The sequence below is a fragment of the Apteryx mantelli genome, chromosome 2, assembly GCF_036417845.1.
Source record: "Apteryx mantelli isolate bAptMan1 chromosome 2, bAptMan1.hap1, whole genome shotgun sequence".
NCBI lineage: Eukaryota > Metazoa > Chordata > Aves > Apterygiformes > Apterygidae > Apteryx > Apteryx mantelli.
In genome coordinates this window covers 47,584,140-47,609,803 of record NC_089979.1, presented here as the reverse complement: position 1 = coordinate 47,609,803, position 25,664 = coordinate 47,584,140, and the positions used below count along the sequence as shown (strand labels likewise).

The window sequence follows — 25,664 nt, the reverse complement described above, 5'->3', positions numbered from 1 at the left end:
AGATGCATGAATAATCTATAAAGGGAAACATTATGGTGCATAAATAAAAAGGGAAGAAGTGAAAACTTCATGAAGTCAGCTGAGGATTTTATCCTTGTAAAACTGGTTTAGATGAATTGCACTCAGACAATGAATTTTTGAGGGACAGTACAAAAACCTAAGATAGAAATATAGATACACTGTGAGGAACAAGTACGAAGGCCAAGTGGTGGTGAAGTGTATAACATGACACAGTTACTGTAGCTAGCAGTCTGTAGTCTCCAGAGCATATTACTGCACTTTTTGAAATATTTATTTCAAAGTTTTACACTGAGAGCTACAACCTCTTAATTCCTCTCCTCAAATCTGACAAGTCCATAAGATTTCTGAATCAGTACAACCCTTGTAACGTGGCTGTTAGAGCTCACAGCTGCATGCCACTTTCCCATTGTAGTAACATGGTGCTATTTGGACAATTAACTCTTACTACTCTGAGTTTTGTGCTTATTCATATTATATTAAACAAGGCATTTTTAATTTGGACTCTGGACTGATTTTCTTCAGACTTACACTGTGCTGTCACAGTTGAAAAGACACGACCTACTCATGCAGCTTAAAGACATTTGCCTAGACACTCGGACAACGCCATTTTGAGGAACAGAACAAGCCCTAAGATAGAAACATATACATACAGTATGTCCATATATTTCAGCACCTGTCCAAAATCTTACAGAAAGCCTGAACACACATTCAGGAAAATAGCAGAATTCATAATAAGCAGCAAAAGAGGGTGCTATCATAATTTACTAGGTAGTGGCACAAACGGAGCAGTGCTCTTGCATCCTGCTAACTGCAAAGTTCTGGGTACTGATCTAAATCAAGTCACTGAAATAGACTTTAGTTATCTGTTGTCTAAGAGCTGGTTCACATGACTGTTAATACTAAGTCTTATAAAATTCCAAACCTCTCTAGAAAATTATCCAATATGAGTGAGTGAAAAATAAAATCCATCTGGATATTCAAAAATACAGGTTTCACTGGTATCTTTTTTTATAGCATGCCTGTGTATGAGGATATTAATGGTGTTCCACTAAAATTCAAATATTTAACCTATGCTGTCTGGATCCTCCCGGTTCATGATGTAATATTTTTGCTTTTTCATATTTTAAGGGCCTTTTCAAGAGCTATCTAGAACTTTCAGATTCAGGCCTTCTGCTGTTGATCTGATAATGTTTTAACACTGTGACTACGTACCTGCACATGCAAAGTGTAAAGGATTCCATTGCCATCCACATAACCATTATATTTTCAAACATTTTCTAAGGTCTCTGAAATGAGGTCCATGATCATACCCAACAGGTGAAGTCCTGCAATTTTAGGGTAGGACTCTGAGCAGAACTTACTGGAGAATCAGGTTACACTAGGATCAGGTCATAAACAATTAGAAAAATGGGTGAAGCTGTAGAGAAAAGGTGTGAAATCTTGGCCCCACAAAAATCAAGAGGAATTTTGTTAGAGCCTATAACTGGTTCAAACTGTTTAAAAAGACATTTGTATTTCTGTTAAAAAATTACTACAGAAATTAAAAAGAAATTCAAGTAAAAACTTAAAGCAATGACAATTCTAATGGCCACAAAAAAATCAGGTTTCAGCCAAACATTTAATAAGAAATTAATTTTTCAACAGAAGAAAAAAGAATAAAAGAATGAAATTCATCTCCTCTAACTTTATCCATCAAAAAGTTGGACATCCAGTTTAAATGTCTCATCTAGGCTCTCTCTTTCATCAGTAGAGAGATGCATTTTAGGAAGGCTGTTCATCTATGCTATCCATAGATGCCTCTCTTGGGATGTAATCCATAATTCTCTGGAGGTGTCTATATATCTCCATTGACTACAAAGCCTTGAGCAACCATGTTAGATTTCAATGACAACTTCTAGATGGCTAAAATGATGACTAGCTTAGCTCAGAAACCTATTTTTTAAACAGCGAGGTTAAGTGAGATGAATCTAGCCTTTTCTGTGAATCACTTTACCAAAAATCTACAGAAAAAAATGTTTTGACAGGAATATTTTGACCAGTGTATCGCTGATTTTAACAGGACTAGGGTTTAATTCAGTCCATTTTGGTTTATACATCACCCACCACAGCAGGACACATCCTGATGAATGATAACACAGTATGCTTCTCTTGTAAGATAATACACAGTAAAAGTAACAGCACTATGCTGATGAATTATCCTACTAAAGCAAAAGTGACATAACATCAAAATTTAAATCTAGCTTCTGTTTTCATTGTGCATAATGTATATTAATTGTCTGTGACTCACACGTACACAACTAGAAGATGCTAATCTCTTCAGAGGCAATCTTGCACTTGTCCCCTTTACAGAACTCTCATTTAACTGCAAGCTTTATATGCAAGAAGAAAACAGAATTACATCCTTCTTCTGCAATTTTAAAAATGTTGACGTGAATTTCTCCAGTGCAGAGAAAATTAGAAAACTGACCTACTTTGTAGCACCTCAAGTGTTGGGTTTTATCCTATGAAATCATTGTAAATACCAGATGAGAAATGGGATCATAAAACTGACATTTTTGGCAGTTAGAATACAATATAATGAAGCCTTTTTGCAGGTACCCAAAATAGTGGGAAATTTAGCTTTAATTATCACTATACAGTAACCATATAGTATTACACAGATGCTGGATGACAGTTGGCATACATCATTTTCTGATGTTACATTACTTCTATCTTAAAATTTATTGGGTGAAGGATCTTTTAGTAAAATACTGTAATTAGGCAGAACTTCTTCCTCTTCTGTTATAAAAAGGAACTCTATATTACAGATCAAGCTTAGAAGCATGATGCTGCAACTACTAAATATACAGGGCTTCACTGTGAGTGAATCTGTGAGTTACAGTAAATCTGTGAGTTACTCTAACTCCCTCTACAAACAACAAGAGCTGTTATCATTCAGAAACTTTTGAGAGCAGACCCTGTATGCAAAGATGCATGAAACTATCTTTGTCACATTCATACATTTTATTTTTGCATTTAATTCATTCATGTTGTTATATCAAAGATGATGCCTGGGAGAGATATTACATTTTAGTATATCTTATCATAAAAGAAGACCACTATACCATAATCAAGCAGTACTGTTTAAAAAGAGGGCAAGCATGATCAGCACTGAGCTGTATGTGCAAAACTAATTCTTTGAATCTAAAACTACAAGTTACTCTAAGTCAGCCTGAAAATACCACACGCAAGATATAAAGATGCAATGTGTATACCTTCCAAATCCTAAAATGACCGCTATTTAACAAGTCGTGTCTTATTTGACATAGATGCTGTTGAACTTCTATGTTACTTCTACGTAGTAGCAAAAATCGAGACACACTTTTGCAGAAAATACTGTCAGTATGCTTATGCCACTCTTTCCTTCAGAACAAATTTAGCTTTGCTTCAATCAGTTAAAGAATTCCATTAATATTTGATTTGGGCCAATTAGCCCCTTTTTGTTGACCCTGCACAACACAGATCAAGTATCTGACTATGGGGCAGGATCTTGATAAAAGCAAACAACGTGACTGAACAGGCCCCCCAAAAAACTGTTGATATGGGGCACATGCAGAAGACTGGGACCTGACTTTCACCAAGTCATTTAATAATTGCCAAGGTCTGATTGGATCCTTTACGATTTCTTGACCTTTAATTAATAATAATGTCCTGTACTGCTTTTAATAACCTATGCCCAAGTGGCTGTGACCAGCTATTTCATAGGACCTCAGCACTGCTCACGCAAGAGTGTTTGCCACACAAAGCTCTGGCTGTTTGCAGAACTTCTCATGGTTGGTTACTCAGAGACTACACGTCAGTTCAGGCATTAACAACCAACATCAAGAGAAGTCCACTTGGGAATGGCCACTTATGTAAACCATGTTTAACCAGAGCTTTGTGTATTTTGGGAGAAAGAATCACAAGCGTGCAATGAGCATTAAAAAAAAAAAAAAAGCCTGGGGAGTGCCATTTATGCACCACCATGCTCATACTTTCTATCTGTCATCATTCATTCTTACAACATCCACCTCTGCCTCTTCAGACCTCTCACAGGCAAAATTACCAGCCAAGACAGAGTAGAAATTATTATGTGTACTACAGTAACCATGAAAGAACTACATTACAGCAAAAATCTCTTTTTATGAAACTGAATTGCAAAAGAAGAATGATTCGTGTGTGATCCTGAGATCATCGAAGGCCAGGATATTATGCAAGAATACTTGGAAGACAGAGGAGTATTGCAGAAGGACTTTAACTCTGTAGCTTTTCTCAAGTGGCAGCAGATAATATTGGTGTGTATAAATTTACTTTATAATCAACAAAAATGTTGATTAACTAAGCACTGAGGGATAACTGATTAATGCAAGATTTTTGTTAGTTCTCTCTCACACTAAAAACATCTGTAAAATAACATCTATCTTTTGTTCTATCTTTCACTCTATTTATCTATCTCAGATTACGATCGCGATAAAAACAAGTTAATTGTATTCATGCTGAGCAACTTGAATTTTACTTAATAATTTGCAGGTTTATTTGACTATTTATTTCGATTGTTGGCAGATGATTCATTGAGGCAGAAAAATCACACTTCATTATGTAAAGATAAAGTTTCCCGGAAAACGGATCCCAAACCACAGTCTAAGTGCTTCTGAAAGATTAAGCATATTGCAGAGATTACAGTGTTGTTTTGAAATAGGAAAGAGTAAAGATGAGGAAAAGAAAAGGATACAAATTATTCTAAAGTGTGTATATCTGAAACAATAATCTTCAACTCATTTTACTCTAGGAATTGTTCAAAGATCATAAAATAATATTAGTACCTTAACAAAAGTGAAGATGTTATATTGCAATGTTCATACCATTTAAAAATAGCATTTGTTTTTCTTCTGCCAGTTAGTATCTGTGCTTAAGGAAGCTACAAACTGGTTTAAAATCGATGTACCTGGATGACTACATTCCCAGTGCCACAGATTACATAACTTTTCATCAGGAAATAGCCATCTTTAGTCTTCTGCTCAGAAATTCTTAAGTACTTAAAACATAGAGGATTCAGCTCCAGATTCTGACAGAGCATTGCATCATCTAAGAAGACCAAGGAAGTTAAAAACATACATCTGAGGGCACACCTATCACTCCTTACAATCCTGCAGTTTAAACAGTATTAAGCTCTTTAACGCTTGAAACTTACAATGAATAAAATAAGAAAAATTATGCTGTAAAACAGAAATAAGCTGTTTTTAGAATGATTCTTTAGTAGACTAGGAAGCTAAAAAATAAGCAGCCTGGGAAGAAACTGTAATTAGGAAAAGATATTTTGAAAAGCATTGGAGCAAACTTTCACGTTTATGCCGGATAGTAGACAGTCCTTGGTTTGCACGTACTGATACAACATTGACTCAAGCCCATTTACGTGCCCCTGACAGGCAGGAATGAAAAATACTAAAACAGTAAGTAGAAGATTCCTGGAGTCTAAAAATTAGAGTGTTGCAGGGGAAATTCCTAACAGTCCTTTGCTGTTTCATTCCAGACAGAGAAATTCAAACTGGTTAGGCAGAGAGAGGGATTACTCTGCACAAGGTAAAGCCTGTTTTACCAGGAGAAGGCATGTCCACAGTGCAATTCAAGGCAGAAATATCTGGGCTAATCTGAGGGCTGGGAACAGGACAGCCAGGCTTGCAGCTGAGAAGCAGATCAGATCAGCCTGGGCAGCACACGATGTGAATGCAGCTAGCTATTCTGTTTCTGCTACAGCACTGCCTTGTTTAGAGCTACCCCCCAAATCTCTGCGCGGCCCCGCATCATGCCATGGTGGCCAGCACTGAAAGAGAACCTCTTCTCCAGTTAGCCTAGCAAACACAAGTTAAAAGGGGATGTGACTGTTCTCTGAAAATACACTGTGAAGAGGAGCAGGAGGAAGCAGAGAAGTCAACAGGGAACCTTTCTGTTTAAGGACAGCAATGCCACAAAAACAAAGGAGTATAAACTGACTGAGAAAAAAATTCGGACAGGAAAAAGGTTTTCAACTATATGAAGAGTGAGGCTCCGCATCACTTTCAAAGTGCAGTGGCACTGGTGCCAGAGGCAATTTTAAACTGGAACCTGTTGAACCTGAAGAAAAGTAGAAGATCTGCTCAGCATCACAGCAGAATGGAGCCGATGGCTCCGAAGGCCCTCTAGTCCCATCTGCTATGTAGAAAAATCAGAGGAGATTTCCTTCCATTGTCCATTCAGGTCACTAAGGTGGCTAAGAGCGTGTATTTATGAGTCAGTGCTCTCAGCATCATACAGTCAGTAACTTCAGTTCACTTGCCACATTTTAATTTACAAGGAAATATCACTAGTAAAAATTAGGGGGAAGAAAAGAAGAACTGTTTTCCAAAACTTTCAGTTTACAAATCTTTATGAAGGTAACTTAAATTCTTTAGCTCTCCTGAAAATAAAAACAGATGTACAAAATCTAAAAGAAGATGCCATTTAACTCTGGACACTCATCACATTCAGAAGTTATGGCAGTACAAGTACTTCTCACACAAAATATAAGAAATGAAATTATATCACTGTAAAAAAAAGAAAAAAAAAATCACTGCAATACAATAGATAATTTTTTTATTCTTCCTTGCTTATTATTCAGCCTGAAAGTCACAAAAAGGATAATCGTCTTTTACACTATCTACAGCTTTCCAAACATGATTTCAACAGCATTAGTCGTAGCATAACTATGGAAACACCAAGCTGAAACTGATACACCAACCCAAATCCCACTGTGCCCACATACTGCAGGAAGTAGAGGTACCCTCTTACAAAATTAGCTCCTTTATACCTCTTTCAAAGTCCCCAGGCTGTCTGATATATACAAAATCATACAACCTCAAATTTCTGCATATGAAACGAATGCATGTATATTAGATTACTGTGTGCTACTCAGACAATAGGTGCTTTGTAGATGAAATCTGTATGCTGAAAACAGCGCATTTCTAAAACTTTCTAACTCAGATTTCAGGGCAAGATTAAGTGAGCAGAATTAGATCTTCAGTCAGCAACTATTTGTACAAAATTACTCATAGAATACACCTGCAATATTAAAAAAAAAAAAAGAAAAAAAAAGACCAAAGGAACATCATTCTGGAAACTGTTGGCCTAGTAATTTTATTTCAATGCTTTAGCAATATCAGAAATATTTTGCTTACTGACAGTTCCCCATAATTTAAAGAAAAACTTCAATTTAAAAATGAGGAGGGAGGGAAGTGAAAAGAGGGGAGGAGGATAAAGTTCCAATCTCTGTTGTATTTTAATGGCTTGCTGGCTTGCTTTCAAATTAAATCATGAAAAAATAAGCAGGCTGAGTATTCTTAAAATGTGGATTATTGACCCAACAGATTGTAACTACTTCAAAGAAGTCATCATAATATATCACACAAATATCTAGACAGTGTTTTTAGACACATGGATTATTGATCCCAATATACTGTCAAAAGTATTCTATCATGTCAGAGCAGAAGCCATGCATGAAAGCAAGATGTATGTGCTAAATATTTTTATTTCATTTTTTCTGGAATAAGTCACTATAAATACATCACAGCTATGTTTCTACACAGACAAATGAATGAATTTATTTTTCAATGTGACTAATTGCATGAGAGAACGCTGAAGACTTCTTAAACACACTTTCTGCATTAAAGGAAGCTGTTAAGTTACAAGACTGTAAAGTGTTAGAAGCCTCAAACTTCCAAATGCATTTGTAGTTCTATGAATTAGAAATTGGCCACATGTTTTTGCTTATATCACAGTAAAAGTATTCCCTGGAATATACTTTATTCTCCACATCTGAATACAGAGCATATCTTTACGATCAGTTATAAACCCCTGAAGTCCGTTTATACAAAATACATCAAGCAATCCCATCACAATAAAGTAAACTATAGAGAACACTGCAGATCCAAACATTCAGCACATCAACTTTAACATAATGTTGCACCATATCTCTTTCTGGAAAACAAACAAACCTGTCATCTGGAAAAAATCCTTCCAAACCATATTTTAGAGAACCAATATCCTGTCTCTACGTCAGGGACAGCCTCTGTTAAGCATTTAAGTGCTATCAATGAAAAGTAACAGTTTCTCCTCCAATCCTGAACTCTCAGTGACCGTCACGGAAAGTAACAGTTTCCAATTCCCTGTCAGGCAGTAGCATTAATAATCATCAAAACAGAATGAAACACCTTCAAGCAAATATCTGCTTCTGATTAATCTCCATCCCAATGAATTAAATCCATAGGAGGCAACCTGCTGCCTTGTTTACGCCTTTTTAATATGAGGAGCAGAAGTTGGATATAAGGGTTTTGCTACCCTTAAGGCTATGGAATATGTCTCGTGGCAATGAGCCAGCTATCCGAGGGAGCCTCCTTTGCTGCTTCCCTCACAGCTATTTTCTAATGGATAATTTTTAAACAGACACACACAGACACCCAAGTCACCACAATACAGTGCCAGGGTTTTTGTTTTTGTCTAAGGTCCTGTGAGTGTTTCTGCTCATAACAAGGATCTCCAGGTTTCATCCAGGTTGAGTCTGGGGCTTGGGGTTGTTTTTTTTAGGGGCAGTTGGGGGAAGGGGGGGTCTGGATCCCCCTCCCCCCCCCCCACACACTGCCTTCCCCTTCTATCCAGCACAGCACATAAAACACCTCTCTTCAGCTTAACCGACCAAGGCTCAATTAGTGTAACATTTTGCACACATCTAAGCAATCAAGAGGCAGGGCTATTTAGTTCAGTCCTCTTGTGTATTGCAGAGAATCCTTTAACTACATGTGGAAAAAGGTTTCTTTAACGAAAAAAAAAATCTCACAATGTAATTTACACAGCGTGGAAACGCCTACAAGGAGATGAAGTACCTGCACTGGGGAGATGTTCAGTTGTTCACTTCATCTTCCGTTGACAAGGAAACCAAACCGCACTTCATTCTCCAGGAAAACCTTCCACTGCCATCATTTGAAAATGTATTTATTTGTATATATGTATATCTATCATCATCATCATCATCATCATGATAATAATAACCATCACAAAATAATGCTGGCAAAAGAATAAAAAAGTCAAGGTGCAAAATGTGCAAAAGTATGATCATTGCTTCAGCTTTCTGTTTTGTTATCTTTAAGGAGGAAAAAAGTATTTAAAAATAATAACTGTAACACGCTGCAAGAAAAGTTTCACATTATAAACAGGCATCAAAAACCGAAAAAGAAGAAGAAGAAAAAAAAAACCCTGCTAATTGTACTGAGCGTCAAAAAAAGAAACAATAACAAAAATAATAAAATTAACATCTTGCTCTGTGGCTTGCACCAGTATTGCAAGATTACAAACTCTTTGTAAACACTGCTGTAAAATGCATTTGTATTTCCCATCTCTATACGAAAAAAAAAGCCCAAAAAACACCCAAAAATAAAAATAAAACAACACCAGAGAAAATCCTCTGCAAAAAGAGTTAGAAACATGCCTTTTCTCTTATCTTTAAAAAATAAGCATCATATTTCACACCGTTTTTCTGTGCCACAACAAAACCAGTTGCATATATAGATATATAGCTACTAAATGTATATCAGTTGTTGCTGGACTGGCAAGTCTTTATTATTAATATTATCATTTTTCATTCCCAATGACTCCCGGCCCCAGCAGCATCTTTTGCACACAGTTTAGTAACCATCGCATGCTAAGAAAAAAAACAAAAAACTTGTCATCAGCAAAAGATCAAATCCATTTAAACAATAATCAAGGAGGAAGAAAAAAAAAGAAGCAAAAAAAAAAAACAAAAACAAAAAGGAAGAAAAAAAACAGGACAAAAAAAGGAGGACAAGAATGTCAGCGGAAAGGTACTCACCGAGCGGGAGTAAAAGGGAGGAATAAAAATGAGAGTTACTATAAAATACAGTATGGCGGTGGAAGAAGGAATGAGGCGCTTTTTTTTTTTTTTTTTTTTTTCCCTCCCTCTCCTCTCTGGTCTCTGCCTCCGGCAGCCGCCACGTGATCCGCAGCCGGGCGGACTCGCAGGCCGGGAGGGCGCAGGCGGGGACGGGCGCGGGCGCGGGCGCGGGGACGGGGACGGGGCGAGCCCGCCCCCGCCGCCCGGCTCCCGCGGCGGCCCTGCGCGCTGCGCACCCCGCGCCGCCGCCCGGCCTCAGCAGGTGCCGCTCGCGCGCGCACACGCGCACACACACACACACACACACACACGCAGCCGGTTGCGCGGGGGAGGCGCCGAGGCGGCGGGCGCGAGGCGCGGGCGGCGCAACTTGCTCGCCGGCGCGCCGCGAAGTTGCCTCCCGGCGCCCGCCCGCCTGTTGCCCTGCGGCCGCGGCGGGAGCCGCCGCCGCCCGCCGGAGCGGCGCCGCTCGCCCCTCGGGCTGCCGGCGGGAGCGGGGGCAGGGGCAGGGGCGGTCCCACCGCCGCCGGGCGCGGAGCGGCGCCGGGCTCTGCCCGGGGATGGAGGTGCCGCCGCTGACGGCGGAGGTGCTCCGCTCTCCGCGTGTGAGTGTGCGTGTGTGTTTGGGGGCGGGGGGGGGGAGTACCCCACCGCGCTGCGCGCGTGTGTCCGCATGGGGGTAGCCCTCCTCCCATTCCGGTTCCCCGTGTGTGAGCACGGCGGTACCCGCCTGGGCTCCGGCTCAGCCTGCGCGCCCGGCGCTACGGCTCCGCGCGTGTGCGCCCCCGGGCACCCTCCTGGCGCGGCGCCTCCGGGCTGCTGCGCGGGGGTGCTCCTCCGGCTGTGCATGGGCTGCCCCTCCTGCCGCTGCGGGTCGGGCTGCGTGTGCGCCGGGGACCCTCCCGCCTATCCGGCTCGGGGGGTGCGTGTGCATTGGGGTACCCCTCCTGTTCTCCAGCTCCAGGAGCGTGCGTGCACGGGGGTGCCTTTCCTGCCGCTCCGGCTCGGGGGCTGTGCATGGCTCAGAGCGTTTCCCTGCTTCGCGCTGGGGCTGCAGTTACTGTGCCACAACAGTCGTGTCAGGGCAGTGTTTCTCCATCTCCTGCCAGAGAGTGTTTCACGTGTGCAGCTGGGGAGGGAAGGACAGGTGCCTGCAGCCCCATCTCGTACTTGCTTTTGTTTCTCGGCCTCTGCCCTGCTTCGTGCCCTCTGCCTCCTCCCCCTCTTTGGCAGGGCAGGGCTGTTGCTTCTCCTAACAAAGTTAGTGGTCGAGGTGGGAGGGAAGCCAGGGGGCTGCTCGCTGGGGGCTGCGCTCCTGAGGGCGGCCCGCAGCAGCAAGCAGCGCGGTGCAGGGCAGCTGGCTCGCGCGGGGTGAGCCCAGTACCTCCTGCAGCACTGTGGGCAACTGCTCGCAGTTGCACTCATTGCAGTGGAAGGGGCTGGGGTTGGGGCCCAAAAACACGAGAGTGATGCTGTTGTGGCTCTGTTCATTGGCCGGATAGCAGCTCTCTCCCTTTTTCACTTTACCAGATGAGAAATATTCTAGAACAGGCTGTATGCCACTGTTGCTGAGAAGGAGTTTCCTCAAGACGCTTGCTTTTCCCTTTTGAGCTCTCCTCGCTTGTCTTCTTATTAACAAACACAGCAGTCGCAGAGAGCAGGCGGCTGGGGCTGAGAGCAGCTCTGCTCCGGCTCCAGTTAGACACCAGACCTGCGCACAGCTCCGCCAGGCCCCAGCTGCACTTCCTTGTCTTGAATGGCAAAGGTTACATCTTCAGTTCGCTGGCCCCCAAAAGGTTTACAGCTAACAATCTCACCAAAAACTTACTTAATTATCGCTTCAGCAGTAAGAGGAAGAGAAGTGAGAGACATCTGTATGAAATAAATTAACTGAGTAACAGAAGTGCTTCCATAAGCCAGGCGCTTTGATGGAGGGAGCTATCTAGGCAACGCTTCCTCACTCCCTCCTCCCCCACGTTCTCCTTCATTCACATTTTGTTTAGAGCCTCTCTCTTTTCATCCCAATTGGGAGGCAGGAGGCACAGTCAGGTTATTACTCCATATAAGTTACTCTGGCCAGTAAAAGGACTCTGTACTATATAAAAGACTGGTGAGGGCACCAGCCTGTCTTCCTCACCTCCTCACACAGGGCATTATCCCTTCCCCACAACTATTCTTTCTTTCCTGTCCTGTATCTTTTTGTCAGTATTTCTGGAGAATGAAAAGAAATGCTCCTTTTCTTATCTGCTCCCAACTTCTTTTAGAAAGTAGAAAAAGAGCAGTGATCAAAATTTTAAAATACAAAGTATATTAGCAGTTATGTTTACTTGCTTGCTTTTTATTTTGGCATTGGGGTTGTTTTAGCATTTCTTACCGTTCCTAGTTGCTCTCTCCAGGCTAAGTTTGGCTCTCAGCTGTAGGGCTGTAAAAACAGAAAAAAATATTAGGAAGTCCTTAAAGATACAGAAATGTCCAAGAACAAGGCTGTTTGGTATGGTAACTAGCAAAATTAATTGTACAATGATTTATGTACATGTGACAATAAACTCAATCATGTTGTCATGCAGGTAGTACAAACTCACATGTCTGGAGATTGCAGAGGTATGAGGTATATTTTCTTGGTCTGTTGCAGACCATTCTACCACATGAAGAAGTTTAAGGGCTGAGGTTTTATTTAGTAGTGCTTAACTTCAAAACATGTTTGCAGAATTGAGCTGTTAATTACAGTCCCATTTTCTTGTGGCTTTTTGATTTCCACCACTGTTCATTAAATGTAAGTAATTTCGAACACATATGTCTTCCTGAAATACCTCCCCCCCCCCTCAGGAAAAAAAAAAAAAAACACCTAAAATATATAAATTAAAGATGGGGCTTTAGTAATCCAAGGTTGTAAAATAGTTCTGACTTGTAATTTAGGATCACATCGACACGTATGTAGGAGACTGTATAGATACATTTTGGACAATATATCTTGTGTATTATTTACACTGTATTCCTCCTACTTTACAAAGTATTTCTCCAGGAATGAGGAATAAAGTAAATATACAAATATATGTTTTCTTTTTGAATGTGTATATTTATTTGGTGTACGTAACTTGAGTCAAAAAGTCGTTATGATACACTGGGTGAATCTGGATGTAAACACTTGTTAGAGGTGCAACATTTAGAGGTGGCTTAAAGTCTCAAGGGCAGTTCAATGAGCTGTTCTAGAAGAGATCTAGAGACAGTGTTGTGGGGGATCCAGGCACAAAAATTGTAACAAAATTAGTTCTTGCTATAGTTGACATTGTAAACATTGTCAAAATTAACTGTTTTCTGAGGACTAGATCCTTAGATTTACCTAAGGATTCACCAAAGAATGCTTATGTTATTTTTCTGCTCATAAACCATCAAGGTGAAGTAAGCTTTAGGGAGAAAGCACTGCAAGAAGTTTGGCAAGAGTATGTGTCTGGAATAGGTTTTGAGTAAGCAAGTACAAGTCTGGGAGAACACTCTTTTCACAGAATCATAGGAAGCCTTTATTTGTCAGTGTCTGTGATTTCTGGCTGCTCCTGTTAGAAGTTTCCTCCAAGAGCAGTTGTACACTTGATGCTGGACCAAAACGAGGGAAAGTTCGGCACATAACGCACATGCTATACTTTGGTTATGCACAGTGCTCAACAAAATATATCAATCTACCCCTGCAGAAAAAGAAGGCAGATGATAAAGAAGGAAAAGGAGCATCACTTAGGTCATTGTCAGGGCATAGGTGCTCAGGTTCAATCCAGTGTATGCAAAGAAAGTGTCTGCTGGGCATTTTTAGGATTTCAGTTATGCCTTCAGCAAACCAGCGAGTGAGCTCTGTTGCAGCGTGATTAAAAGTTGCACTTCAAAGTAACCAAGAATGCTGGATGGAGAGTGAATGAACGAGCACATACGTGCTGCCCTTGCTACCAGCACAGAAATGCTTCCAAAGGTTCCCCCCCAAAATTATATTTCACAGTCAGTGCTCTGTGGCTTCTGCTCGGTTCACCATTCTTGTTAGTCATGCTGTGCAGTCCCAATCTTTCATATTCCTTTCCTGCACTTCTGCAGGATCGAAATACTCCGCAGGAGCAGAAATAAGTGCATGTTAAAATCACTTCTAATGTGTTTTCCTTGATTGCATTTAAGCATCTATGCTCTCACCACAGGTCTACTGTTACATACACCTTGCTTAGGCAATTTCTTTCCCTTTCTGCTGAAGCCAGTATAGGAGTGATGCACAGTTTTTTATTTATTTATTTTATTATTTTTTTTCCTTATCACTTTCACTATACTTAGTCTTTCTTGACATGAAGAAATCTGTCTTTCCAGGTAGTAAGCAATTAGTTGGAGTCCAGCACTTTATTGGCTTTCCACATATCAGTCACCATGTTCATCAGCCTGCAAACCTGAGCTCTTGTTGGAAACAAGGTTACTAGTACCTCCTCCTGTTGCATTGTCAGAGGTCAGGTAAAACATTACCTGATGCAACAGTAGTAGTAGTAGTAATAATAATAATAATAATAATAATATTAATATGGTCTTTTTCCAGATAAAACTCTCTGACTCTGCTTTAATTTCTATATGTAATGCCTTCAAAACCATTCAGCATAACTATAGGGTCATAAGGTAAGCCAGTGTTTTGTTCATAGCTACCATAAACATAAGAAAGAAAGAACTAGTTGACTGGCAAAAAATGCTAAATAAAATAATTATATGACAGTCTTGGTCAAGATATTATACTTGTGGGACAATGTTAAAGAAAGAGAAAACTTTGGGTGTCTCAAGCCACCAGCTATCTTAGTATCTTAGGTAGCTGTCTTAGCTATCTTACCATTTAAATCCATTTATGTCTTGGTTTTGTCATGATTAAAATGCTGTACCTTAGAAAATGCCAAACTGATTTATTTCATGTTAAATCAACTCCATGTTGATAAATATGGAGAATTATTTTCTAAAATATAAAATATACTAAAATAAATTTTTAAAGACTCTTCCTTCATCTATTTTCTTATACATTTTATCGTTGCTGTTCTTGCCTTTTCCTACAAAATCACTGTTAATTTTCACAAAATTCTGCACTTTTTCTCCTTCTACTTGTCTTACTGTGCTTTTAAGGCACTCTATTTATCTATATAGTGAAGCTAACTCACTTCTTCTCTTGCCACCTTTTCAGCTGAAACTTCTAAGTGGCAGAGCACAATGCAGGTAAAAAAATCCAGTAATAAATGACAGAAATAAAAGCGAAGCGACTCTGTTTAAAGGAGGGCAAATAAAGTACCTGAATGTCACACCCACTCAGTAGGAAAATGGAACAAAAAATAGTTAGAAAATCTTCAGCACTTCTGTGGCACCCTTTTAACTCCTATTGTTAGGTTAGAGGGGTTTTGAGAGGGAGGAGTTCTAAACTATTGAATTCTTTGTACTCTTCAAAGTTCTTTCTTTTTACCCCTTGAGTACTATGCTCTTTGAAACAACCATGATCAAAGCACACAACATACAACAGGCTTTATGTCCTCGAAATGACTTTTTTTTCACGTGCTCTTTTATATAAATAAACTAAAAGTGACATCTCTATTTAAACCGGTGAGAATTTTGTGTGGTCAAAACATCCTCCTAGTTTCAAAATTGTTGCCTTTTGCTCTTTTCTTGGAAGGGTTAATTAAGAAGTACAACTTAAAATGAGCATGTCTTGGTTTGTGAGTTTTGCAATAAGTCTGAGAACAGTGTGAGATAAGGCAGCTTCTGATCAAATTCACTGGTCTGCACCATCTGTTCTTGTGCATTAATTTTCTATATGACAATTTCTCCATAGAAAAAGAATTCAAAACATACTTTCAGATTTATTAATTGCTGTGTGTCAGACATAATTATATGATGTCTGGTGACTGGCACTTTAAGAACAGGAGGGCATTGAGGGCATAGCAGAGCATTTTTAGGGTTAATCGGGCATAGCACATAAAAGATTGCCTTTGCAAGAACAAGTAACTCAAGAAGCAGTAAATCTGAGGTGCAGAACATTAGAAAGAGAGAGGAAAAAAAAATCTGGCAATTTGAGAAATGAAGTTGGAGGGATTTTAAAAAAATGCTTTCTAAACTGAGAGACCTGACTTTGGTGGAAACAATGGAAATAAACAGCTTTCTCTTTTGTGAATCAGATCCCAGGTGCTCTGGTTGGACACCCAGAAAATGAACAAACACAATTAATATTCATCTTTTCTAATTCTAGTTTAAGTGCGCCAACCATAACATGAATCTATGTCAAATCAGAATCTGGTTTACCAGCCAAGCATACATCTCCCTAACCTTAAAACTATCTTTTATTTTTTTCTTGCCTTCATCTGCCTCAGTCTTTAGAGATATGAATGAGATGCAAGCTACACATAGTGCCCTCCCTTACTACACAGCATTGTTTTGCATCCTGAGTATTGTCTTTCTTAAGTATTTCATGAGACAAAGATGTATGCAGAAATGAATATGTGATTATACAGTTGCTCTTTATCATAATGGTTGTGCACTATGAGGTGTAATAAGGTTGCACAGGCAATCCTAATCCAGACATTTCCTAAAAACCTGAATTTGCTATTACCAATTCACTGTTTCTAAACATCTTTTGCACACGTGAGATGTACATATATCCATACATATGTACAGCTACATCACATAACTGCTTTTTTTTTTTTCTTTTGACCCCCCATTCTAGTTACTAACAAGCACTAATATTGATTAGGTAATGAGATCTGACATGATCACAGTCTATAGCAGGCTGGCTGGAGGCTAGAGGATTTTTGTGTATGCTGTTTTATTCATGTGTTGCCCTGGAGAGAACTGAAAACATCACATAAGAATGCTAAGCACTACGTGTAAACCACTGAGCAAAACACAGGTAAAGACACTCCTTCAAAATAAAATTCAAATACATAGAACTTAATATAATTTTGATTTTTTTTAATGGAAAAGACAATTCACAATAGATAGATGTCTGGCTTTGACCTCATCTGCCCTTGCATAAATACATGGAACTTCCACGTGCAGGAGAAGACTTACTCTGTAATTACAGCAGGTTAGCTGAGTAATTTTGAAAACATATACTGACATGCTGAGCAGCAATTTTTAATGTATTTTTTCTATCTCTAACTTTCATCCTGACTATCACAGTGTCTTTTTCACAATCACAGTAGATTTTCTCCATCTCCCAGATATCAAGACTTCCAGAGTACCACATTCTAGAACAATACTCTGTTGTTCCTCTGAAGTCAATCATTAGCCTGTGACAGCATCTAGCAAATCAGTAGGAGTCACATTTTCCTTCTTGTCCCTTTCTCAGTGCAGTTGCACAAAGATTCCCTGGATTTTGTGTTTGACTCTTTCACACAGCTAAATCTCTGCACTGCTGCAGCTCGAGTGCTGTGCAGCTTGTAAATGACTCATGCAGCGCACTCCCTTCCCTCTAGCCAACATGAAGAAAGCCCAGAAAAGCTATGCTTGGGAATGATCCTCCTTCTGGTTTACATCACAAATTACTTCTATTACAGGATATTGCCCAAAGGCATAATCCAGCTTTAAATATATAGTCATCATGAAACATAAAAATACAATTTGGCTTAACAGAAGTTAAATACCTAGAATACTTACAATTCTAAACCCAAATCTCTTTCAAGTCTAACCTTCAAAACTTTTCAAATTTGGTTTGGTTTTTTTTTTGGTAGATACCAATAAATGACAGTAATTGTGCTTGATAAGAATGGGCTTCTCCTGTTACAAGCAAACAGAAAGAAGACATGCAAAATCTTCCAAACAAATCCCATTATCACCTATAGGATTAAAGCAGCAGTTTCAGCACAAATGAATATTAGAAATGATCAAGGTTCTTCAAATATACAAGCCCCTTTGGATAGGTAACTACTGCAAAGACTACCAATGCTCAATTCAATCTATCTTCTGCTTAGCTACAATCTCCCAAACACCATCTGCCCCCGCAAACAAAGAAGAAATCTGTAAATTTGCAATGTGTATTCCAGTTTAAAAAATATCTCAAACTATCCACAAAATGCTTCAGTGACCAAGAGATACTGGAGTTTAGGATCCTGAGAGAAGGAAGCAGGACAAAGAACAGGATCACAACCTTGGACTTCAGGAGAGCAATCTTTAGTCTCTTCAGGGACTTGCTTGGAAGAATCCCATGGGATAGGGTCCTAGAAGGAAGAGGGGTCCAAGAAAGCTGGTTAATATTCAAAGATCACCTCCTCCAAGCTCAAAAACAGTCCATCCCAGTGATCAAGAAGCTGGGCAAAGGGGGCAGGAGATCTTCATGGATGAACAAGAAGCTCCTGGCAAAATTCAAACGTAAGAAGGAAGTACACAGAAGGTGGAAACAGGGACAGGTAACTTGGGAGGAATATAGGGGATGTTGTCTGAGTATGCAGGAATGGGTCTAGGAAGTCCAAGGCCCATCTGGGGTTTAATCTGGTGAGGGATGACAAGGACAACAAGAAGGGTTTCTATAGATACATTAGTAACAAAAAGAAGACCAGGGGAAATGTGGACCTGATGCTTAAGGGAGCCAGGGGCCCTGGTGACAAAGCATACAGAAAATGCAGAAGTACTGAATGCCACCTTCATCTCAGTCAGGGATCACTTAAGCAAACTAGGCATCCGCAAGTCTGTGACCCCTAATGGGATACACCCACGAGTGCTGAGGGAGCTGGCAGATGTCGTTGCTAGGGCACTCTCAATCATCTTTGAAAGGACATGGAGAACAGGAGAGGTGCCTGAGGACTGAAAGACTGGAAGAAGGCTGATGTCACTCCAGTCTTCAAAAAGGATGAGGAGGACCCGGTGAACTACAGACCAGTTAGCCTCACCTCAGTCGCTGGAGAATGATGAAGCAGCTAATCCTGGATACCATTTCCAAGCACATGAAGAATAAAAAGGTGATGAGGAATAAAGAACATGGATTCATAAAGGGGAAATCATGCTTAACCAATCCAATAGCTTTCTCTGATGGAAGAAAGGGCTGGGTAGATGAGGAGAGAGCAGCGGATGTTGTCTATCTTGACTTCAGCATGGCTTTCAACACTGTCTCCCATAACATCCTCGTAGGGAAGCTGATGAAGTACAGGCTAGATGAGTGGACAGTGAGGTGGATTGAGAACTGGCTGAATGGCAGAGCTCAGAGGGTTGTGCTCAGTGGTGCAGAGTCTAGTTGGAGGCCTGTAGCTAGTGGTGTCCCCCAGGGGTCAGTACTGGGTCCAGTCTTGTTCAGCTTCTTCATCAGTGACCTGGATGAAGGGACAGAGTGCACCCTCAGCAAGTTTGCTGACGATACAAAACTGGGAGGAGTGGCTGATGCACCAGAGGGCTGTGCTGCCATTCAGAGAGACCTGGACAGGCTGGAGAGGTGGGCGGAGAGGAACCTCATGAAGTTCAACAAAGGGAAGTGCAGGGTCCTGCACCTGGGGAGGAATAACCCCCTGCACCAGTACAGGTTGGGGACTGACCTGCTGGAAAGCAGCTCTGTGGAGAAGGACCTGGGAGTGCTGGTGGACAACAAGTTGACCATGAGGCAGCAATGTGCCCTTGTGGCCAAGAAGGCCAAAGGTATCCTGGGGTGCATCAGGAAGAGTGTTGCCAGCAGGTCAAGGGAGGTGATCCTCCCCCTCTACTCAGCCCTGCGGAGGCCACATCTGGAGTCTGTGTCCAGTTCTGGGCTCCCCAGTACAAGAGGGATGTGGCACTACTGGAGCAAGTCCAGTGAAGGGCTACAAAGAAGATTAGGGGACTGGAGCATCCCTGCTATGAGGAAAGGCTGCAAAAGCTGGGCTTGTTCAGCCTGGAGAAGAGAAACCTGAGATGGGATCTTATCAATGCCTATAAAAATCAGAAGGGAGGATGTCAAGAGGATGGAGCCAGACTCTTTTCAGTGGTGCCCTGTGACAGGATGAGAGGCAATGGGCACAAATCAAAACCCAGGAAGTTCCATCTGAATCTAAGGAAAAGCTTTCCTGTGAGGGTGATAGAGCACTGGAACAAGTTGCCCAGAGAGGTTGTGGAGTCTCCATCCTTGGAGGTATTCAAAAACTGTCTAGACTGGGTCCTGGGCAACATGCTCTAGGTAACCTATTTGAGCAGGGGGGTTGGACTAGATGATCTCTGAAGGTCCCTTCCAACCTCAACCATTCTGTGATTCTGTGAAATCACCATTTGAGTAAGAATTTTGTGTAGTTTGATCTTCAAAAATTCCAAGCGAGCGTGAAACTGTAGTTGCAGGTACCTAGCCCTTCTAACAATCAGTCCCATGAAGCCCAGGAGCATTACCTGTTTAGATATTAACAAAACTTCCACTTCTTTGTTAAAATATACCTCACTCTAAGAGCACAGGTTTGTGTTCACCCTGTGACATATAGAGCTACAATGGCAACCAATGAAAACACATACTTAGCTTTCTTCTAATTGTGTTTGAGTATGCTTACTTTGACATATATCATGCCAGAGAACACAAGTCATCTCAGAAGACATATCATATCTGTTAAAAAATGAATTGGAATAGCTTATACTCTTCATTTTACTACACCAACTGAGCGGATTTAGCATGTTATATCTCTCTTTTTTTCCCACATATTAAACCATTTCCACAGTTTAACACTCTGAAAGAGAACATTTTGTACGAATGGGCTTAAAGCAGACCTGGAAATTTTGTTAAATAAAATACTAAATCATATCAAAGAAATAATAGTTGAGAATTAAATGAGTGAACGCTGTCTGCACCTTACAACTGCTGGTGCATGACACCCATTATTCCCATTACTGGTGCAAAGTAGGAACAGTTCTGTTTTCAATGAAGGCTCAAGAACCATACTTCTATCAGGAAATTAAACAATGGTAGAGAAAGTTTACAGTTCAAACAACCATACTGTTCAGTTATTAGCCTTATCTTCTGCAGTTTGACTGAAACCAAGCATGCACTTCCCTAAAGACTCTTAAAGACAGTTTGAGAATTATCATGGGCCAGGGACCATTCCGAATAGACAATCTGGATGCAGTCATGCTTTGGATGCTGGCACGCGTGTTGGAGCAGAGGGGAGTTCAGCAGGGTGGGCAGAGCCAGTTTCTTCAGTGCCAGAGAATGGTCCCAGGGCACCTTTAATGGAAAAGTATTGCTGTAGCCAGAGAGGCTGGCTGGAATTTATGTAGTACTGGCAAAGATTAGTACTTGCAGAGAAACAGGAGGAGCTAAAGGGGGAATGGGCTGTACCTCCTCTACCGCTTACACAGAATGAGCATGGCATATATGCTACACTGGGCACTGTTTTAATGTGGTGGCTGTGTTGTTACCAGAAATTCAGTCTTCAAAATCCCAAATGAAATGTCACACACTGAGGGAATATCATTCTGCGTTCTTTGCTTTCCAGATTCCTCAGTTCTTATAGCATCTTCTTTAGCTGGAATTCTTTGAATAAAAGACAATATAAAATATATACCAAGTCAGAAAATACTTCATGCCAGTGCTTGTATCCTTAGGATACCCAAACTCTCCTTGTAATTGCTAATAACAGCAGAGTATTCATTGACTGTAAATCATCTGAAGCTGCATTTTCCTAATAAAAGTGGGAAACATCTGAAAATGTTAATAGAAAACCATAGGAAATTTTAAATTCTATTAGAATACAATATACAAAGTGAGTACAAAGGGAGAAGGACAGAACATCACAGGTTATTTCTAGAGAAGGTGGTATCTTCCCTAGAACTTCGTTGAAAGAAAAATCCTTCCTCCAGTGGCTTTAGAAATTCCAAACATGTAACATTTTCCCAACAACAGACCTACTCAGGTAAAAAGGAGTGTCTATCAGAAAACTCTGGAAGATGTAAGCAGAACTTTTTCTTCATTTCTTAAGATGTACAGAGGAAATAGAACTAAAATCTTTAAGGGGACTTCAGAGAAAACAAGTATTGACAGCCCTTGTTACAGAACTTTATAATAAGAACAATTATAGATTTCAGAAGGTAGAATTATAGATTTTCACAAGAATGTTAGTTCTTAGTTAATATATACCATATCAGGAGAGTCACTTGCAGTGCAATTGGCAATACCAACAGCATATCAATCTCACAGTGCAGCATTAAATCAGTATCAAGAAAATGGTAATTGAATGAAATTAGCTATACTAGAGGAATGTAAAAGCAAGAAACTTAGTAATATTAAAAGCAATATTCTGGTTAACAATAGTATTTACAAGACACTATGCAAATTTTGTGGTTTGTTTTTTTTCTTTCTCATATTTGCCTAATATTTGTTCCCTCTCTATTCCACAACATGACAGCAAGTTGCAACAAAATGCTTTTCTATTCATACGTCCCTCTCTCTTCTACCGCTTATCATCTACTCACCTGTTCAAAAAGGAAATACATTTTTTTGGTTTATAATGATAGCAATAATGAATTACATTGCAACACAGAAGGAATAATATAAAACCAGCAGAAATCAGTTGGTTCCAGTGATTATTTTTCTGAATGAGAATGAAAAAATAGAGGGAGGATAAAAGGAGGAAGTCAGGGGAAAAAAAAATCAAAATAGTGTGAAGACTGCCAAATGTAATATTATTGAAAATATAAAGATTTTGCTAGAAATAATGATTTATTAATAACTTCTAGAATTGTAATTAGAATGTAAGCATTCACCTAATTAGTAGCAACAAATAAATCTGTGAACTGTACATATGATGTTCATTTGTCACAGCAAAATAACATTTCCAGTCCCTGTCAACACATTGTAATTGTCTGCATCTAAGAAGCATATTCTGTGATTGTTGTCTGATGTTAAAATCTTCCAATTATAAAACAAACAGTAATTTTTTACAACATTAATGTAAGAAAGTAATTTAATTTTGAATATAAGCAGCACATGCATTTTTACATGTCCATTTTCTTTTTATAATTTAAAATAATATACATATACATAATATATACAGAAGCACAATATATCATTTAAATAATTCAAATCTGTAGGAAGTCAAGGTTCTTAAAATAACAGGAATCTCAGTCTTGCAAGCATACATTTAAGTGATCTTTATACTACTAGCAGTACTGATTCACAGTGAATGCTTTTGTGAGTAAATGCTAGTCATATTTTTAAAAATTTGCAGTAAAGTTTTCCAACTCAGGAGAAATCCCTTTTGGCCCCACTGCCACTTCAAACTCTGGGAGGAATTTTTGCATCATGGATTATCGTTCGCTTTCTAAAGCTAAAAATACTCTTGTGGCTTCATCAATATGTAAGGTAAGATAAGTTCCCTGCCTTGAAAAGAGCTTACAGTTTCAGAAGGAATAATGACAAAGGAGAGGGATAAGCAAGTGAACAAAGGCTTTATGATGGGTACATTTTGTTTATCCCTCATTTTTATTGAGTTATTGAGTTATTGAGTTCTGTTTCTTTGAGGGCAAAAGCTTAAAGGATTAGGCTGACAATATCCTTGCCATTCTGACCTGAGTTTAACAGGGTAACCAGTCCACCCTCATGGCTATTCACCCCTGCTTCCTGCACCTCTCTCCTGCTGGAGGTCCCTCAGATACAGTGACGTAACTGCGTATATAGTTGATCTGTTTTTGCCTAAATGATCTCTCTCTCTTTTTTTTTTTTTAACTACTATTAAAATATTTAATCGAACAAGGATCATTAAAGACTAGCTATACATGCTGTTACATTGGGAAGTCTGAAGTGGTGGTAGCAGCTGGAAGGATTGGGAAGAGGTGGTGACAAGAAGTGGATGAATATTGTAGATGGTAACCTTTTCACTGTGTTTGGATGTATCTGGATCAGCATATTTAACTTCACATTGTTTTCTAAAAAGGGATTCAAAAATAGAATGGAAGATGTGGGCTAAAAAAGCAAGACAAATATTAAAGAAGTTTGAGGACTAGAGAAAGAGGTTTGAATCTGACATAACAAACCAGAAGAAAACAAGCAAAATTGTTTAGAAGATAAGTAAAGTGTATTTTTACAATCACATTTTGAACATTTTTGCTATGAGAATGAGAGGAAAGAAACCCAGTAACAGAGGTTAGGGAGAAGCTGCAGGAGTTATAGGTGAAAGCTGTAAGAACTGGAGGAAAAAGGATAGAGAGTTAAGGCCAAGAGGAACTGTCATGGTTGCAAACATGGAAGATGCACTTCAGCAAATAAGGAGAGTAAATAAATTAGACACAGGTCTTGGGTAAATTGCCTGAAGTAGGAAGAAGTGAAAGACTTTAGGTAAGGCCATAGGCAGTTCTAATAAGGTGAATACAGAAAGAAATTTTTGAATTCTAAGTTGCAGTGACATAAGAAAAGTTGGTAATCACAGAAACTATGAGAAAGTTTTAAGAAGATAAGCAGTGCTGTAGAGGATATTGACTTGATAATAAAAATAGAATGTGTCTCACAGCTGTAATATTTTTTCTGATGATTTCCCAGAGATTGTCTGTTGGCATTTTTGCAAAGGTAAAAGAGAAAGTCACTAAGTTGAGAGGTGTTCATCTGTGTCTATTGAGATTTTACATGCTTCTCAGAACACATATGGCACTTAATAGATTTGGTCAGGAGAGAGGACAGTGGGCAACATGATAAGAGTCAGGAACATGAGTTATCTCAATAGTTTATGTTTAGTGTAGCAGTATGTCATTGAATTTGCAAATGAAAGGGTAAAAGAAATTTCATTTCATTTGATTTGTGAATCTGTAACTCCTTACCATGGCCTCCTTACCCTGGTGGTTGAATCCCTTAAAATATTTAGATTTGCTTTTGTAATCTATTTAAAGACTAAAGTTCTCTATTGTCCCTCCCTCTCCAAGGAAAAGGAACTATCATAACATATGTCTCAAGAGTATCTATAACTCCCAGAGTTTGAGTCTGCATAAACGAGTGTAAAAAACTTTCTTCAGTGTGATAGAATCCCCTCTGAATCTGTTGGCTGAATGCAAAGTTAGCATTCCTGGAAAAAGGACCCTTCTTTAACAGTCTTTTCTGTGAGGATGGGGTTCTGGCTCACACATCTGTTGGTCTTACAAGTAATTTTAGCTGCTTATGCACAGAGAAATACATCTTTACAGAGAAAGAGAAATTTACAGTGTATGTCTTCACAGTGCATCTCCTGTAAGTGTGAATACATTCAGTATATGCCCTTTGTTATTTTGTAATTCTTTAAGATTCTGTCTATTACACTGAATTTTGTGCAAATGTTCATTACACAGAAAACTGTGCCATACATTTCTATAACTTGCCAATGTATTACAGCAAATGTTAAGGGGACTGGCCAATCCCCCTATTAGGTCCTTGGAACAGGAAGAAGAACACAGCATGAAGTTCAGGTACTTTTCTCTGTCTCAGCATATCACTATTTCTTACTCAGATGAGTCGTAACCTCTCCTATAAGAGCAAAGAAGAGATATATAGCTGTGTACATATATATGTAACCGTATGCACTGGTTAAAATAAATGTGATCAAGTGAAATGGAATCCTTAGTGTTTTCTCCTTTGACTAGCATAGATTCATGACAACAGAAACACATTCCTATTCAGCTTTTTCCTGATAAGTGGGTTGGAATCACATGCAGTGCAAAAGTAATATACACTAACAAAAAGTGGTGGATATACAGCCCAAGAGATCGTTTACTTCTTCAAGGATAAGCATGGGGTCGTGGGACTGATAGCATTACTGTTTGTAAATAAAAC

General features: G+C 39.7%; 1 protein-coding gene across 5 annotated transcripts in view; it reads right to left on the bottom strand.

The window, feature by feature from the left end:
- RALYL (RALY RNA binding protein like) overlaps positions 1–9,986 on the bottom strand; it is a 387,048-nt gene extending 377,062 nt beyond the window's left edge. For 4 of the 5 annotated variants that reach the window (XM_067290596.1, XM_067290601.1, XM_067290599.1 and 1 more), the window contains exons 1-2: positions 9,914–9,953; positions 8,931–9,111 (exon numbers count right to left, since the gene is read on the bottom strand). The gene's annotated coding sequence lies outside the window, so the exon portion shown is untranslated. Of the gene's footprint in view, positions 1–8,930; positions 9,112–9,913 lie in introns of all 5 variants that reach the window. The other variant, XM_067290597.1, reaches the window with a different exon arrangement.
- Between the last annotated feature and the right edge of the window lie 15,678 nt (positions 9,987–25,664).